This window comes from Bubalus kerabau, chromosome 2 (assembly GCF_029407905.1).
Source record: "Bubalus kerabau isolate K-KA32 ecotype Philippines breed swamp buffalo chromosome 2, PCC_UOA_SB_1v2, whole genome shotgun sequence".
Lineage (NCBI taxonomy): Eukaryota > Metazoa > Chordata > Mammalia > Artiodactyla > Bovidae > Bubalus > Bubalus kerabau.
Window position 1 is genome coordinate 26899722 of NC_073625.1, and position 19330 is coordinate 26919051.

The following is a 19330-nucleotide window of genomic DNA, read 5'->3' on the forward strand; positions in this document are numbered from 1 at the left end:
TTTGTTTCTCTGGGATGCTCTGGTAGAGGTTTAAGTGGCAGAATCATGTGTGTTAAGTCACTTCAGTCCAACTCTTTGCAATCTGATGGATGGTTGCCTGCCAGGCTCCTCTGTCCATGAGATTCTTCAGGCAAGAATACTGGAGTGGGTTTCCATGCTTTCCTGCAGTGGATCTTCCTGACCTGGAGATTGAACTTGTGTCTCTTGGCTCTCCTGCTTGGTCAGGTGGGTTCTTTACCACAAGGGCCACCTGAGAAGCCCATGAAGGGCAACCAAAATTGGTTTGCTTGCCCTGCCAGAGATTCTGTTAGCCATCTAGTACCCTATAATTAAGCAGTTTCAGTTCGTATTACTCTGCTCAGACTTCCTTAACAAAATGTTATAAACTAGGTGGCTTAAACAGCAGAAATCTATTTTCTTGTAGTTTTGGAGCCTGGGAGGTTCCAGCTGAAGGTCCAGCAGGGTTTCTATCTGGGAAGAGGTCTCGTACTGGCCTGCAGATGGCCACATTACTGCATCCTCATGCGGCAAAGAAAGGGAGCAAGCTCTCTGGTGTCTCTTCTTGTAAGGACACTAATTGTGTTGGATCAGGGCCATACTCTTGTGACCTTAATTACTTCTAAATATAAAGGCTTCATGTTGAAATAGTCACATTAGAGGTTAGGGCTTCAGCGTAGGAATTTGGGGGCACAGAATTCAGTCCATAGAATGGCTTAACTTATTTGAATGGATTCTGCTTTTGGAAAATTTTTGACCCCAAAATACATGGGGTATAATTTCTGTGTTTTAAAACTTGAATTTATTTAGAAGAACTAGATAGTTTTGGGCAATCTTTTTGTAGAACTTTTATTCTTTTCCATCAATGTTAAATATATTAAGTGTCCCTTAATAGTAAGAGTAGAAACAAAATAGAGTGTGAGTGTTTCTCTTTTCTCTCCATTTTCAGTTAATATGTGATTTAAAATACATGCACCCAAGGACATTATTTACAATTGCTAATGTGGAAACAACCTAAGTGTTCATCAACAGATGAATGGATAAGGAAGATGTGGTATATGTATGTATACATACACACACACACACATACATACATACATGGAATGGAATACTACTCAGTCATAAAAAATGAAGTCTTGCCATTTGCAGCACTATAGGAGCATTTGGTGGAGAAGGCAATGGCAACCCACTCCAGCACTCTTGCCTGGAAAATCCCATGGATGGAGGAGTCTGGTAGGCTGCAGTCCATGTGGTCGTGAAGAGTTGGACACCACTGAGCGACTTTACTTTCGCTTTTCTCTTTCATGCATTGGAGAAGGAAATGGCAACCCACTCCAGTGTTCTTGCCTGGAGAATCCCAGGGGCAGAGGAGCCTGGTGGGCTGCCATCTATGGGGTTGCACAGAGTCGGACACAACTGAAGTGACTTAGCAGCAGCAGCAGGATTTGGAGGGCATTGTACTAAGTATAAATCAGACAGAGAAAGACAAATACTGTATAATGTCACTAACACATAGAATTTAAAACATACAGCAAAATAATAAATATAACAAAAGAGAAGTAGACTCACGGGTTGTTATCAGTGAGCACAGGAAAGAGTAATGTAGGTGTGGAAGAGTGAGAAGTACAAACCCTTGGGTGTAAGATAGGCTCAAGGATGTATTGCACAACACAGAGAAATACAGCCAATATTTTGTAATAACTGTAAATGCAAAGTAATGTTTAAAATTACATAAAATTAAAAAAATTTAAAATACTAAAATTAAAAAATGTGGAAAAACTGTTACATGAAAATCCCATCAACAGTGATATGTAAATATATTTTTAAAATTGAGTACATTTTAAAATGTATTAAATGATAAATTCAAAAAATAAAAAATTTCTTGGGATATAGTTTTCATATGGTAAAGTTAATGCACCCTTTGTTTTTTTAGCTATCTCTTCTAGAATCCTGGGCTGTTTTATCACTTACTTAGTTGTTAAATTACTTTTTAATACTATTTTAAAAATTGAAGTATAGTTGATTTACAACATTGTCTTAATTTCAAGCATGCAGTGTAGTGATTTCATTTTTTAATACACTCTTTTAAAATATACAGTGAACTAAATTTAATGTATATTCCCTGTAGCCACCATCATGTTAGCTATAGAACATTTCTATCACTTAAAAACTTTTTTTTTGTCCTTGCTTAATGATAAGTTTATAAACTTGTATATATAGCTTTGACCATAAAATCACCCCAGGCAACCCCTGATCTAATTTCTATTACAATAATTTAGTTTTACCTGTTGTAGAACTTCATATAAATGGAACCATCAGCATGTAGTCAGTCTTTTATTCTAGCTTCTTTCACTTAAATATTTTTGAGGCATATCTATCCTGTGGAATGTATATACAATTCATTTCTGTCTTATTTTTTGAGGCTCATTTCATTGCATGCCGTAATTTGTTTATCTGCTGATCTATAGATGGTTGTTTGAGCTGTTTTCAGTTTGAGGCCACTATAAATAAAGGTGTGTGAACTTTCAAGTAAAAATCATTTTGTAGATAAAAATTTGGATTTCTCTTACACAAATGCTCAGCTGTAAGGTGGGCCATAATGTAAGTTAATGTTTAATTTTTTAAGAAACTGACAAATGGTTTCTAAAGTGGTTGTACTGTCTTACATTTCCACCATATATAGGAGTTTCAGTTGCCCCATAGTTTAACCAGTGCTTGCTGACGTCAGTCTTATTCTTTTAGCCATTGTAGTGGGCATGGAGTAATATCTTATTGTGCTTTTAATTTGCATTTACTTAGTAGTGCTACTGGTGTTGATGATCTTAAGCTCTGTATGCTAATGCATGACTTTAAACTATTTTATGTTTCTTCCAGCTCCATATATGTATAATCTAAAATCCTTTACTCTTTTCCACATTTTGTTCTTTATATTTTTCCTTTTCTCTGGCTTTAACATATCTTAATGATAGTCATACTTTTTTCCATATGTGTTCTTAATAATGTACAACCCTTGCATTTATTGTTCATAACTGTTTGAATCTGAACTTATTAGAAAGTTTATTTTTTCTTGACCAATTACTCAACCATGGACTGAACCCAGGCCCTCAGCAGTGAAAGTGCAGTGTTCTAACCACAGCACTGCCAGGAAATTCCTGCCACCCAAATTTCTGTAAGTACCTAGTCATTTTCTTCCTCATTCTATAGGTTACAATAAGAGCCAGAATTTTCTTTGAATGATCTTGCCTTTTAGAATCATCATAGAAGCTGCTGTTTTTTGTAATTTTTTGAAATTTGCCTTGTTTGTAAACTTAAGGTATAGATTGGATCATGATTCATTGTAACTTTACATTCATTCAATCATTTGTTTATTAATTCAACACCAACAAAAATATTGTGCTAGGCCTCATTCCAGGCAATGGGGATATAGTGATGAACAAAACAGACATGCAGGATTTTGGGAAGATTCTAGATGCCATGTGAGTTTCTAAGTATATTCTATTGTTTTTTTTCATTTCAGTTTAACTATTGTTTGATTGCTTGAACATATTTAATGAGCACTTGTATGTGCAAGGCTTGGCAGAGAAACAAAATGAATACATTCAATGAATTTTTAGTCGTATATGGGATATGTCAATAGTTATTAGTCGAGTAAAAATCACATACTAGGAATGTCATTAGGTGCTGGGGTTCCCTTGTCAGGAAAGCAAGCCATGGTTCTGTTGCAGGAAGACAGACCCCTTCCAGGGCCTGAAACTGGGCTCTTGTCTAACACTCAGAAATGAATTGTCCGAGGAGACACATGTGCTGACAAAGCAAGAGATTTTATTGGGAAAGGGAACCTGGGTGGAGAGCAGTAGGGTAAGGGAACCCAGGAGAACTGCTCTGCCGCGTGGCTCGCAGTCTCGGGTTTTATGTTGATGGGATTAGTTTCCGGGTGGTCTTTGGCCAGCCATTCTAATTCAGAGTCTTTCCTGATGGTGCATGCATCACTCAGCCAAGATGGATGCTAGCGAGAGGGATTCTGGGAAGTGGACGGACACGCTGTGTCTCCTTTTAACCTTTCCTGAACTCTTCCGGTTGGTGGTGGCTTATTAGTTCCGTATTCCTTATCAGGACCTCCTGTCATAAAACACCTCATGCAAATGGTTACTATGGTGCCTGGCCAGGGTGGGTGGTTTCAATCAGTGTGCTTCCCCTAACAGTTCCAATCTTTATCTAGTGGTGGGAAGTGGAGGCAGGCATTATTCAAATAATCATGTAGACTTGGAATGAGAATCAGTGGTAGGGTGTAATGAAAATGTGTTCAGGAAGATCCAATATGGTGCATGGCTTGTCATGTTCAGGGAAGGCATCGCAGAGGAAGTAACATCTGAGACGATTCAATCTAGGTAAAGGCAGAGAACATTAAGACCTTTATCCAGAGGCAGGCTGACTTGAAAAGCTGAAAATGGCCAGTGTAACTGGAGTTAGAGAACAAATCACACAAAGTGTTAATTTGGCTCTTTAGTACATTGCAATCTGGCTTGTACCTCCAGTTCTCTCTGGAATTGGTCCTGCAAAGGTCAACAGCGACCTTCTAGCTGTGAAATCCAATGGATGCTTTCCATTCTTCTTACTTCCCGGACTCTTTCAAATACTTACCACTCCCTTCATTGTGAAGCTTCAACTTCAATTTTAGGATGCCACAACTGATTATCCTCCTGTTCTCTCACCACTCCTCCTCAGTCTGCTTTCCTTTTGCATGACAGATGAGGTTCCTTGGATTTTGGCTGCTGTCAGTCTTGTTGGAGCTCCACTAGTCCGCATTTAGCCATGCATGATGACATTGTGTGTGATATCTCTGCCATAGGAAAGTGCTATGCTCTGGTGATTACAGCAACTGAAATGGGGTTCTGACATTTTAGGAGCAATTGTATATCTAAAACTAAGAAAATATTTTTGTCTCTTATGTTTCTGAATAACCTAAGTGGAACTCGATAATCAAAGATTTATCCTGATTGTTTACTTACAACGAATGTACCCAGGCACCGTACTAGATGATATAGAACATGACAGTTAAGATTTCTGTTGTAACTGTCCTTCTGAATGCAGCTTATGGGCTATTTTTTTCCAGGAACCTTTCCTGAGCCTTGATGCTTCACCAGATAACCTCACTATGAGACCTCATAGTAATGTGAACTTGCCTCCTGCATATTTTATACCACTTTGGAAGCATCAGTTTACTTTTTATCTTTCCTTCCATATTGCGAGTCTTCTCCTTTATACACATATGTGCCTAATAAACACACATGTCTACCCTCATTATTTGCAGATTTCATATTTGCAAATTTGCCTGATCACTAAAATGTATCTGTAGTACCAAAATCAGTAGTTGCGGTGTGTTGTAGTCATTTGCAGATGTGTAGGCAATGGCGCCCCACTCCAGTCCTCTTGTCTGGAAAATCCCATGGACGGAGGAGCCTGGTGGGCTGCAGTCCATGGGGTCGCTAAGAGTCAGACACGACTGAGCGACTTCCCTTTTACTTTTCACTTTCATGCATTGGAGAAGGAAATGGCAACCCACTCCAGTGTTCTTGCCTGGAGAATCCCAGGGACAGGGGAGCCTGTTGGGCTGCTGTCTATGGGGTCGCACAGAGTCGGACACGACTGAAGCGACTTAGCAGCAGCAGAAGCATAGTGATGTTTGAGTAGCTGGATATGTACATTCCTAGCTGAGGTTGAACACGGAGACATTCTGCCTTCTTGTGTCAGCTTTTACTGTGTAAACAAGTGTCCTTTTAACAATCCATTTACTACAGTATTTTTTGCATTTTTGTGCTTTGTGATAGTGGCTTAATTGTTTAAAATGGTCCCCAAGTGTTGTGCTGCAGGGTTGTCAAGTGTTTCTAAGTACAAGGAGGCTGTGATATGCCTTATGGAGAAACGACTGTGTGACAGATGATCTTTATTCAGGTATGAAGCTCTAGTGCTGTTGAGTATAAGTTCAATGTTAATGAATCAAAATATGTGTTAAATAAGGTGTTTAAACAGAAACATAATAGAAAAGGTTATGTGTCAATCAAAATGATGACAAAAATGTTGTGACCAGTGACTTGCTGCCATTGTCATTAATCCTGTATTTCCCCAGAAAACTCAGTATTTGTTAATTTCAGTGTTTATAGCATCTTTATAGAACTTACATTACTATAGCAAATAGTGAGAGTTGACTGTGCGTATGTGTGTACTATGGAAAGACAAGGAGAGAAATAAATAATATATGATAATTATTCAAAAGAGGGAGAAAGATTGTCTTCTCAAAGGTAGAATATGACTCATATAGAAGTTGCTATTCATGATAATCCTTGAAAAAAGTATAGAATTTCAGTAGGTGGAGCTGAAGCTTAGGGAATCCTAATGGAAGGTAACAAAACATGGTCAGAGATTAGGGATGTTCATGGGTTCCTATGTAGTTTAGCTCAAAGTAGAGCACAGATAAGTGGTTAGTGTCATTCTCTGTTGAGCCTCATGTGGGAGGGTAAGATGATTTTGGTTTATTTAGTAATAAATATTTAATAATAGATAGTGTTTAATGTGTGAGCGTGTTTGTGTGCACACAGTCATGTGCAACTCTTTGCAACCACATGGATTATAGCCCTCGGGGCTCCTCTGTCCATGGACTTCTCCAGGCAAGAATACTGGGATGGGTTGCTATTTCCTCTTCCAGAGGATCTTCCTGACTCAGTAATTGAAACTGTGTCTCTTATATCTCCTGCATTGGCAGGCAGATTCTTTACCAATAGTGCCTCCTGGGAAGCCCGTACTAATTTAGCATTCATCTTTTAAATGTATTTTTGTTGTTGCTGCTTAAATGGTTTTTTAAATATGGTTTTAAAAAACTGCCTAACATCCTCTCCTAACTTTCCAGTAGAATATCTATTAATATAAAAATAAATGCCAAATTCACAGTAACATCTAAAGTAGGTCTGATTACACTGCTAGAATTTGGAAGGAATTTTCAGCAAATAAAAGGCTGATAGCCTCCTGGAAACAAGAGCAGAGTTGCTAGTCTGGCTTGGAAATGTGAGATGTTTAACTAGGCAATTATCTTTTCTATGTAAATGTTACTTTTGGAGCTGCCAAGACACAAAGCCTTCTTTCCTTTAGACAAACTAATATGCTACTGAAAACAAGTGGGGAGAAATTAAAGGAACTGTGTGGATGGTGTTACTGCACAAATATATCCTGGGTTGTGTATTTTTCTGCCTCAAATACTGAAAATTTACCTGGAAGTCAGACAAGAAGTAGTTGGGTTTTATAACCCCAGACATGAAGCGGCAGCAAGGGGAAATAGTTGAAATGCTGAAAGGGAGAGTAATAAGGAAAGGTCAATGATGGGAGGAACTGTGAATGCTGAGAGCTGTGTTCAACTGGAGGTGACACTTAGGAGACGAATTGGGAGGACTCATGTCTCAATGCCATTCCTTTCCCTCCATCTGAGTTCTTAGCCTCTGATGAGCACAGCCAGAAGCCAGAAAACAAGGCAACATTTTGATTTTGTCTACATGGATCAGGTTCCCAGGGCATACAGGAGAGTAGAGAAGACTGGAAAATGGATCTGAAATTACTAAAGGGGAGAACATGCACACATACACATTTTGTATACAAATATAGCATAGGTAACATCTAGGCCATCAAGTTTCCTAAAATCCATTCTGTAGTATACTGTGAAGAATAATTCAGTTGACATTTGATTTGCCAGTAGTCCAGATATCTATTAATGGCTATTAGTAATTTCTGAAATAAGTTGTTCAGATGAATTCATCAGTTGAAATAATTCCCCTTGATATAAGAGAATGGCTAAATATCTGTCTTCAAGAATTTAAAGCTAGGGCTGCCTAAATGTAAATGACTTGGCTCTCTCACTATATTAGTCCTGTATCCCTTTGGTCTTCAATAAGAGAATAATACATTCCAGGGACTGTCCTGAGTGAGGAAATTACTGAGTAGAAATGTTCTAGTGCTAAATCTAGAGACTTCTGTTACATAAAGAGTTTGGTTGTTATCACTCTGTCCATAAAGCAGGAAGCCTAATAAACTGAACGTTAGCAACTTTTCTTGGATCGAGCAGAGACCTGAGGTCACATGGCAAACCACCATCCTGAAATCTGGAGAGACAGTGAATACAAAGACTCACAGGCAGGTACATAGAATCACAGCCAAGACCAACTTTCTTGGAGCAGAAGCAGTAGGAGGCAAAAACTTGCAGGAACACTTAATTGGTAATGTTTCTAAGGTGCTAGGCTCAGATGGTAAAGAATCTGTATAGAATTCAGGTATTGCAATGCGGGAGACCTGGGTTTGATCCCTGGGTTAGGAAGATCCCCTGGAATGGGCAACCGACTCCAGTATTCTAGCCTGGAAAACCCTATGGACAGAGGAACCTGGAGGGCTACAGTCCATGGGGTTGCAAAGAGTCAGACACAACTGAGAGACTAAGCACAGCACAGAGGAGGAGTGTGGAATGATGTGAGAGTGAGACACTCCTGGGGACCCTAATCTTTGGGAGCCCCGACACTCCAGGTGCAGCATAGAACCCCGCTAGGATCCCATGACTCAAGGCTGAGAGCGAGCCTCACACAGCTCTGCGGAGAGGCAGAGAGTAATCCTTTCAAAAGATGCGTGGAGCCTTCTCTGTAGCAAAGGTCCAGAATCCATGGGAAGAAAAGATACCTCTGCTCCAGCCCCCTCTGGACTTCATGTCCTGCCATTGAGAAATGGAGGGAAAGAAACATCTGTGATGGCCAGGAATAGACGCCAGCGAAATCACTGAGATTTAACCGTGAGATTCTGGAATGCGTCACACCTTCCACACCTGCACACAGGACTCCACTAAAGTAACAGTGGATTACAGATTAAGGGGCTGAAAGACAGACTCTATCTGAGAAGTCCTTAAGGAAACAAAAAGGCAGCTACAGCACACGCAAAAGGCGTTAGAGTGATTGGAGCCTCGGGCATCCACGGCTATCGTAAACTCTAAACACAGCTCAACTCCTAGCCTACTACCGTACATCCTCACACTAAAGCCCAGTCCTTGTTAATTAAAAAATCATCTCTTCTAATTAAAAAAATTACAAGGCAGGCCAAATAAAAACAGTCTGAAGAGACAAAGTAAACCTAAGAATCAGTTTTAGAATGACACATTTTGGAATTAGTAGACAGGAAATGTAAAATCATTATGATTAGCATGTTAAGGGCTCTAATTAAAAAAATAGACAATGTGTAAAAACAGGTGGATAATGTCAGCAGAGAAGTGCAAACTAAGAAATAATCAAAAAGAAATTCTAGAAATCAAAAATACGGCAACAGAAATAAAGAATGTGTTTGATGGACTGATGAGCAGTTAAGGTTCAGGTGAGGAAAGAATTAGTGACCCTGAATGTATGTCAGTAGAAATGTTCTAAAAACAGGGATGAAAACAATTAAAAAAGTGAGAATATCCAAAGACTGTGGGACAATTACAGAAGGTATAATACACATCTATAGGATTACCAGAAGGGGAAAAAAGAACAGAGCAGAAGAAATACTGAAGTCATGATGGCTGAGAACTTTTCAAAATTAACGATAGACAACAAATCACAAATCTGTTTACCTCAGAGACACCCAGAAGGATAAATATTAAAAAAATCTACACAGAGGGATATCACATTCAAACTTCAGAAAACAGAAAGAAAATCTTGCAAGCAGCCAGAGATGGAAGAATATTTTACTTAGGAAGGAGCAAGGATAAGAATTGCAACAGAAATCATACATGCAAGAAGAGAGTGGAGTGAAGAGAGCAGTGAAAAAAAGAAATTAAAAAAAATCTACCAATCAAAAATTCCCCATCAGAAATTATCCTTCAAAAATGGAGGAAAAATAAAGATGTTCTCAAACAAAAACTGGGCATGTTTGTCACCAGATGATATTTTTTTGTTTGCTTTTTTTCGGTTGGTTGCTTTTGTCACCTCTCAAGCCCTTATTTATTTCAACTCTCCAATCGCAGGAACCCCATCTGAGAATTCCAGTCCAGATGAAAGAGATGTATAGTTTCCAGGGGAATTGTTGAGGGAAAATTCAGTGAAATGACCACTGTTACTTCCAGTTGAACAGTCTGTGGGACCCTCAGAAATACTGTCCAATCAGATGTTAATAGAAAAGACTGCAGAATTCTCTGAAACCAAAACCAGGGAACATTCTCTTGCCAAAGATGATATGTTTTGAAAGAAAGGTTCCAAGTAGTTTACAGGAAGAAGAAAAATGATATAGGTCAGAAACTTGAATCTCCATAAGCAAAGGAAGAGCATTGGAGAAGTAAAGAAAGGCAAAAGTCGTTTACTTTTCTTATTCTTAATCCATCTAAAAGAGAATTTTTTTTTTTTTTAGTTTTCTTTTTTTTTTAATTTTATTTTTAAACTTAACATAACTGTATTAGATTTGCCAAATATCAAAATGAATCTGCCACAGGTACACATGTGTTCCCCATCCTAAACCCTCCTCCCTCCTCCCTCCCCATTCCATCCCTCTGGGTCGTCCCAGTGCACCAGCCCCAAGCATCCAGTATCGTGCATGGAACCTGGACTGGCAACTCATTTCATACATGATATTTTACATGTTTCAATGCCATTCTCCCAAATCTTCCCACCTTCTCCCTCTCCCACAGAGTCCATAAGACTGTTCTATACATCAGTGTCTCTTTTGCTGTCTCGTACACAGGGTTATTGTTACCATCTTTCTAAATTCCATATATATGCGTTAGTATACTGTATTGGTGTTTTTCTTTCTGGCTTACTTCACTCTGTATAATAGGCTCCAGTTTCATCCACCTCATTAGAACTGATTCAAATGTATTCTTTTTAATGGCTGAATAATACTCCATTGTGTATATGTACCACAGCTTTCTTATCCATTCATCTGCTGATGGACATCTAGGTTGCTTCCATGTCCTGGCTATTATAAACAGTGCTGCGATGAACATTGGGGTACTCGTGTCTCTTTCCCTTCTGGTTTCCTCAGTGTGTATGCCCAGCAGTGGGATTGCTGGATCATAAGGCAGTTCTATTTCCAGTTTTTTAAGGAATCTCCACACTGTTCTCCATAGTGGCTGTACTAGTTTGCATTCCCACCAACAGTGTAAGAGGGTTCCCTTTTCTCCACACCCTCTCCAGCATTTATTACTTGTAGACTTTTGGATCGCAGCCATTCTGACTGGTGTGAAATGGTACCTCATAGTGGTTTTGATTTGCATTTCTCTGATAATGAGTGATGTTGAGCATCTTTTCATGTGTTTGTTAGCCATCTGTATGTCTTCTTTGGAGAAATGTCTATTTAGTTCTTTGGCCCATTTTTTGATTGGGTCATTTATTTTTCTGGAGTTGAGCTGTAGGAGTTGCTTGTATATCCTCGAGATTAGTTGTTTGTCAGTTGCTTCATTTGCTATTATCTTCTCCCATTCTGAAGGCTGTCTTTTCACCTTGCTAATAGTTTCCTTTGATGTGCAGAAGCTTTTAAGGTTAATTAGGTCCCATTTGTTTATTTTTGCTTTTATTTCCAATATTCTGGGAGGTGGGTCATAGAGGATCCTGCTGTGATGTATGTCAGAGAGTGTTTTGCCTATGTTCTCCTCTAGGAGTTTTATAGTTTCTGGTCTTACGTTTAGATCTTTAATCCATTTTGAGTTTATTTTTGTGTATGGTGTTAGAAAGTGTTCTAGTTTCATTCTTTTGCAAGTGGTTGACCAGAGTTCCCAGCACCACTTGTTAAAGAGATTGTCTTTAATCCATTGTATATTCTTGCCTCCTTTGTCGAAGATAAGGTGTCCATATGTGCATGGATTTATCTCTGGGCTTTCTATTTTGTTCCATTGATCTATATTTCTGTCTTTGTGCCAGTACCATACTGTCTTGATAACTGTGGCTTTGTAGTAGAGCCTGAAGTCAGGTAGGTTGATTCCTCCAGTTCCATTCTTCTTTCTCAAGATCGCTTTGGCTATTCGAGGTTTTTTGTTTTTCCATACAAATTGTGAAATTATTTGTTCTAGCTCTGTGAAGAATGCTGTTGGTAGCTTGATAGGGATTGCATTGAATCTATAGATTGCTTTGGGTAGTATACTCATTTTCACTACATTGATTCTTCCAATCCATGAACATGGTATATTTCTAAAAGAGAATATTTTTAAAGTAATAATAATAGCAACACTGTGATTATATAGCTAAGTGAAATAAATGATAGTGTATTAGTCTGCTTAGACAGGGTGCCTTAAACAATGGATGTTTATTTCTCACGTTCTAAGGCTGGTAAGTCTAAGACAGTGGTGTGGTGCAGTTTCGTTTCTGATGGAGGACCCTCGTCCTGGCTTGCAGACAGCTCCCTTCTTGCAGTGGCCTCACATGGTTGAGAAGAAAAAGGGTGCTTCCGGTCTTTTCTCCCCTTCCTTTTCTCCCTGTCTTGAGATCCAGAAGATGCCGTGACTTCTAAATCTGTCACCCAGCGGCACTGTCTCCAAGTACTATCACGTTGGAGGTTGGGCCTTCAACATATGAATTTCAAGGAGATACAACTCAGTCCATTGCAAGCAATGTCATAAGGGATAAAAGGGAATGATGGGGAATATTCTGTTATAAGGTACCTAAGTGACATTTAAAATTAATAGCTTAATTAAAAATGTATTACTCCAAGGAAACCACTGAAATCTTTAAAAAGTATAATTGATATGCCAGGAGAGGAGGTAAGATGAAATCATATACAATGCCCACTTAAAATGAGAAGAGACAGAAAAGGGGGCTTCCCAGTGTTTATCTCAGTGTTAAAGAACTCACCTGCTGATGTAGGAGATGTGGGTTCAATCCTTGGGTCAGGAAGATCCTCTGAAGAAGGAAATGGCAACCCACTCTGGTATTCTTGCCTGGGAAATCCTGCAGACAGAGGAGCCTGGCGGGCTACAGCCTGGCAGGTCACCAAGAGTTGGATATGACTGAGCATACACGCAGCAAAAAAAAAGAGAGACAAAAAGAGCAAATAAAAGCAGTAGAACAGTTTCAAACATAGTAGGTATGTACCCAATTATATCAATACTAACTTTAAATTTGACTGGTCTAAATATACCAATAGTTTTCAGATATTAAAAGCAGCAGCATATAAATCTGTAACTTCACTTCTTTCGCTACTGCCATAGACAAAGTATATGGGTTGCCATGATACATCTTCCTGATTCCTTTTACTTCTCATCTATCTAAGTCTTTATATTTAAAATAAGATTCAAGTAGACAAAAGTTGGGTCTTATTTTTTAAAGTACAGAATACCAGAATAGATTAAAAAAATAAGACCCAACTCTTGTCTACTTGAATCCTATTTTAAATATAAAGACTTAGATAGATGAGAAGTAAAAGGAATCAGGAAGATGTATCATGGCAACCCATATACTTTGTCTATGGCAGTAGCGAAAGAAGTGAAGTTACAGATTTATATGCTGCTGCTTTTATCTTCTGAAAATCTAAAGAGAATAAAGCACTCACCCATACTTTGATGAGGAAAGGAAATGGAATAATTGTCAGTTTTAGCATTAATTAACAGTTTTGGTGATAGGAATTTCCTCACTGCCCTTAAAAACCGAGCATCAAAATAGATTGATTCTTCAGAATTACCTGCAATTCATTTTCAGGGATGTTTTAGATCACGGTTGTCCTGAAGAGAAGATAAAAGAAGACTAATGTGACAAGCAGAGGAAAAAATATCCTAAATAAGTTGACTGCTTAATTTCCTCCTTCCTTTACTCTTTTAAAAGTGACTCCATTAGTGAGGACTTACCCTTTAGAGTTAATGGCTTCATTTGGGTATCAAGAGTAAAATCACTCCATATCATAAATAATCATGAAGGCATTTCTTCTGATTCTCAGAGAGAAAGTTGGTGAGCATTCTAACAGCTGACATGATGTTCTTTTTTATGACAATCCTCTGATTATTATTTCAGAGTGCCACCCACATATTACAATTCTCTTTGTCTTGTCAAGAAATGATGTTGAAAATGTGAAAGGTTGCTAAGTGCTTTTGTGGAGATAACAAGGCAAAACACATTATTTAAAAAAATGTTCCATTCCAAAAAACAAAAGAGCACATGTCATATCTCGCCATTGAAAAATCTTACAGTTTATATCTTCTAAAATGTATATTGGTGAAATCATGTCTTATTTTAAAGGAAGAAACACCATATTTTCCCACCTTGACATTAATCACACATAACTTCCTTGAGATGATGTTTTAAGGATGTATGCCAGACTAAATTTTGGAAAACGATTGGGTTAGTTAGGCTGTAAGTACATTGGGTCATATAAATGCAACATGTGTTTAGAGAAAAGGCTGACTACTAGTAGCTGTTTTTATATTTCTCATTGGAATTAACCTCATATGTCCCGTAATAGCATTAAAGATACATAGCACATTTTGTGAATTTCTATTCATATGTAGTTAATGTAAAATGATTCCAATGACGTTCCTGAATCCTTGTGCTCTGTAAGTAAATAACTATGATTGCACCCAGATTCAGCCTGTCTTCCTGCAGGTTTCCTCTTCCCTGGGGTGGAGATAATATACTGGATAGTTTCCTTGCCCATCTGGCCAAGCTATTTGGTGAGATATATATATATATATATATATATATATATATATATATATACACACACACACACACACACACACACACACAAACACACATACGTGTGTGTGTGTATGCATGTGTGTGTGTGTTTTGAAAATGGTCAAGTGTCATATGTTATTGGAGTTACCCTTATTGCTTTATGGTACCTTAATTGTGGCCTCTTTGATTGTGCTGTTAACCAAGCAGTATTTTCTAAGTATAGCCTGCCTCCAAGAAAGGCCAGCAATGATCAGGGAACTCTCTCTTCACTTTCCTCTTCTAGGGAGAATAGAAACAAATACACAAGTTGGAATCCTGCGTAGCGCTATTTATTCCAAGTGTGTTCTCTTAGACTTCCGCAGGCAGCTCTGTTTCACGTTTCTGGGGTACATGACCTGTAGCTACTCTAAAATTTTCTAGAGTCTCCAGGGCCAAAACTCTTATATGAAAACAATGTATTATTCAGTTGGTGATTTTATGAGAGAACAGCATCGCTGCATTTACAAACACTGAGGAAAGTTAAAACCCAGGGAGGAGGGAGCAGTAAGCCTACAGCCAAGCGAGATTTGCACCGTGAGGGGACTGATGCTCTCAGCTGACGTTGGGCTGGAGTCAAAGATTCCTCACTCTGCTATTAGAATTCAGTGTTACACCCCTGTCTTCTGCTTGAGGCATAAGCATTTTAATTGTAAGAAAAGCAGTTACTTATCTCACATAACTCTTTAACTTGGCTGTTTGTCTAATCATCACTTTATGAAACTGTGCTGCTGGTTTTACTTACTAGAGTCCAAGGGGAATTAAAAGGCAAGTGCCCTTCCTCATTCCAGATAGACAACCAAACTCTTGAATATTCAATATTTTATTTGGCTTTAAAATACAAGATTAAGCCTGGGATAGCTTGTAGTATCAGAAAGTAAAGTCGTGTTCAAAAAAACCCAAAAGAATGGGGGCCTGTCAAAAGAACACAGGTGCCCAATCTTAGAGAATTCCCAATGGCCATAGAGGGACAAATTAAGGCAGCAGTCCCCAACCTTTTTGGCAGCAGGGACTGGTTTTGTATAAGATATTTTTTCCACCGACTGGGAGGAGGGGATGGTTTTGGGATGATTCAAGTACATTACATTTATTGTACGTTTATTTCTATTATTATTATATCAGCTCTACCTCAGATCATCAGGCATTCAATCCCAGAGGTTGGGGACCCTTGATTTAAGGGACAAAATAGATAACATTAATATTGGATTATAACCCAAAGTATGAAGTTAATACGTATGCACCTATACTGATATGAATAAATGATTAAAAATAAATGGAGAAGTTGCAGAAAAATACCAAATAATATAGGTAGTTATTTTGCTTTTTAAAAGGTGAAGCTTAATCCCTGCTCTCTGCCCCCATCCCTCTACCCACCATGGGCTAGGTCTAGTGACACAAATCCATAGAATAGAATAGGGGAAGGAAAAAAGTAATGCTAGAGTGGGAAAACCTAGCAAAAACTACCTTAAACAAGTGATAAAAGTTCACATTCCCATGTCATGTGGATGTCATGTACTCCTGATATGGTGTGATGAGAAAAGCATTTCATCTCTGAAGTGTTTTTCTCCCCACATCTATAAACCCAGTCTAACCATTCTAAAGGAGATCAGCCCTGGGATTTCTTTGGAAGGAATGATGCTAAAGCTGAAACTCCAGTACTTTGGCCACCTCATGCGAAGAGTTGACTCATTGGAAAAGACTCTGATGATGGGAGAGATTGGGGGCAGGAGGAAAAGGGGATGACAGAGGATGAGATGGCTGGATGGCATCACCGACCTGATGGATGTGAGTTTGAGTGAACTCCGGGAATTGGTGATGGATAGGGAGGCCTGGCATGCTGCGATTCATGGGGTTGCAAAGAGTTGGACACAACTGAGTGACTGAAGTGAACTGAATCATGAGAAAGACTTCAGACAAACCCAGATTGGAGTGAAGGGGGTGGTTTATGGGATAGCTGGCCAATACACCTCAAGACTCTTCAGGTCATGAAAAACAAGGCAAGTCCAGGGAACTGTCACAGACACAAAGAGATAGGGGAGATCTGACAACTAAACACATCGTGTGGTGCTCTGCACTGGATCCTGGAGTAGGAAAATGACATTGATGAAACAATTTTTTGAAGTTTAGTTAATAATATATAATGTAGTGGGATGAATGGTGGCTCCTTCTAAAGAGATGTCCCCGGCCTAATCCCCAGAGCCTGTGAGTGTTACCTTCTTTGGAAAAAGCATCTCTGTAAACGTAATTAAGGATCTTAAGATCACTCCACATTATCTGGTAAGTTCTAATTCCAATGACAAATGAAACACAGACACAGAGGGGAGAAGGCAGTGTGATCATGGAGGCAGGGATTGGAGGTTGGAGCCAGAAATCCAAGGAATCCCAACAATTACTAGAAACTAGGAGAAGCCAAGAGCAAAATTCCCTGTAAAGTTTTCAGGGGAAGTATGGCCCTGGGGACCGCTTGATTTTGGATTTCTGGCCTCCAGAACTGAGAGAATAAATGTCTGTTGTTTTAAGCTACCATGGTTGTAGCAATTTGTTACAACAACCTTAGAAACTAGTGAATGTGCCAACCTCAGTTTCTTGTTTTGAATGAAGAACCACAGCAACATAATATATTAATTTTAGGGATGCTAAGTACAGAGTATACAAGAACTCTCTGTACCATCTTTGTAACCTTTCTGTAAATCTAAAACTATTCCCCAGTAAGTTTATTAAAATAACACAATTCAACTCAAAAAAGGTATAGATTTTACTTCTACTTTGTTAAGAGTCTGACTTTGAGTAATACAACTACTATACCATTAGATTTCTTACAAATAGGGAGCTTCCCCAGTGGCTCAGTGGTAAAAAACCTGCCTTCCATGCAGGAGACATGGGTTTGATCCCTGGGTTGGGAAGATCCCCTGGATAAGGAAATGGCAACCCACTCCACCATTCTTTCCTGGAGAATTCCATGGGCAGAGGAACCTGGTGTGGCTGCAGTCCATGGGGTCACAAAAGAGTTGGATGTGACTTAGCAACTAAACAACAACAATCTTACAAATAAAAGCAAGCATTTCTAGAAGAGAAAATTTTCAGGTGGAGAATGTTGATAGGACAATGCCAGCTCTGAAACAACAAATTCACGTACTTGGATTTTGTTGTGTTTCAGAGCTCCAAAAATTTCCTTCTGGTCTGAGGTCGATCGAGGTGATTGATAGGACAATGCCAGCTCTGAAACAACAAATTCACGTACTTGGATTTTGTTGTGTTTCGGAGCTCCAAAAATTTCCTTCTGGTCTGAGGTCGATCGAGGTGATTGGTCTGAACCAGCGCTGTCAGTGACACGGGCACAAAGTACCCTTTGGCCATCAGGCAAGTACAAATCTACACTATTTTGCCTCCCTGCCTCTTAAGTTTACATCAGTGGTAACCAGTCACGGTTGTTTTACAAAAAACCCACTGATCCAAATAAGTAGCTTTTTTAAGGTCATTTTTATTTTAACTAAAAGTACATGACTCGAAATATATAAGCAAAGTGATGCACTTTTTGCAATTTTTAAATTTTAATTAGAAAATATGGAAATGCTGACCATGGTCATCTCACTCTGCTCAGTCCGAAGAACCCCTTAGGCATGACTAACAAAGGTCCGTCTAGTCAAGGCTATGGTTTTTCCTGTGGTCATGTATGGATGTGAGAGTTGGACTGTGAAGAAAGCTGAGCGCTGAAGAATTGATGCTTTTGAACTGTGGTGCTGGAGAAGACTCTTGAGAGTCCTTTGGACTGCAAGGAGATCCAACCAGTCCATCCTAAAGGAGATCAGTCCTGGGTGTTCATTGGAAGGACTGATGCTAAAGCTGAAACTCCAATACTTTGGCCGCCTCGTGCGAAGAGTTGACTCATTGGAAAAGACTCTGATGCTGGGAGAGATTGGGGGCAGGAGAAGAAGGGGATGACAGAGGATGAGATGGCTGGATGGCATCACCGACTTCATGGAAGTGAGTTTGAGTGAACTCCGGGAGTTGGTGATGGACAGGGAGGCCTGGCGTGCTGCGATTCATGGCGTTGCAAGGAGTCGGACATGACTGAGCGACTGAACTGAATTGAACTAAACCAGTCTGAGGAATGTTACCTAAAATTAAGAGTTGTCTTTAATTATGTGAGTGACTCAGGGCAGAATGTGAGGGTTATTGTGTTGAACTGAATGTATTTAGTAGGAAATAACAGCTGAAGATATGGACAGCAAGTCCCTAAAGAAAGTGAACATTCTGTTTCTCTGTGACTGAAAATTACACAACTGCAGAACTCAGGGGTCAGTTAAATACCTAGAAACAAATGCTTAATATTCAGGAAAAAAAGAAAGGAGAGAATCTATTTTTGATAGCATGAAGTAAAGTGAAGTGTTGTGACTATAAATCACCACAGATAGCCTTGCAATTGTTTTTGATGTATCATTGGTACTTCATTGATTACTTTGTGAAGCCTTTGTGGCCTCATCCCAGATCTGCTTACTGCTTTGATCAGGATGAATTATGAAAGACTATATGGAGAAGGCAGCACAACATATATTTTTTTTCCTAGTGGAAGGACTTTGGTTACATAAAATAATCGATTTGTATCTACTGAAAATGGCCAGGAAGGGCTACTGAATTTTTGTATAGAA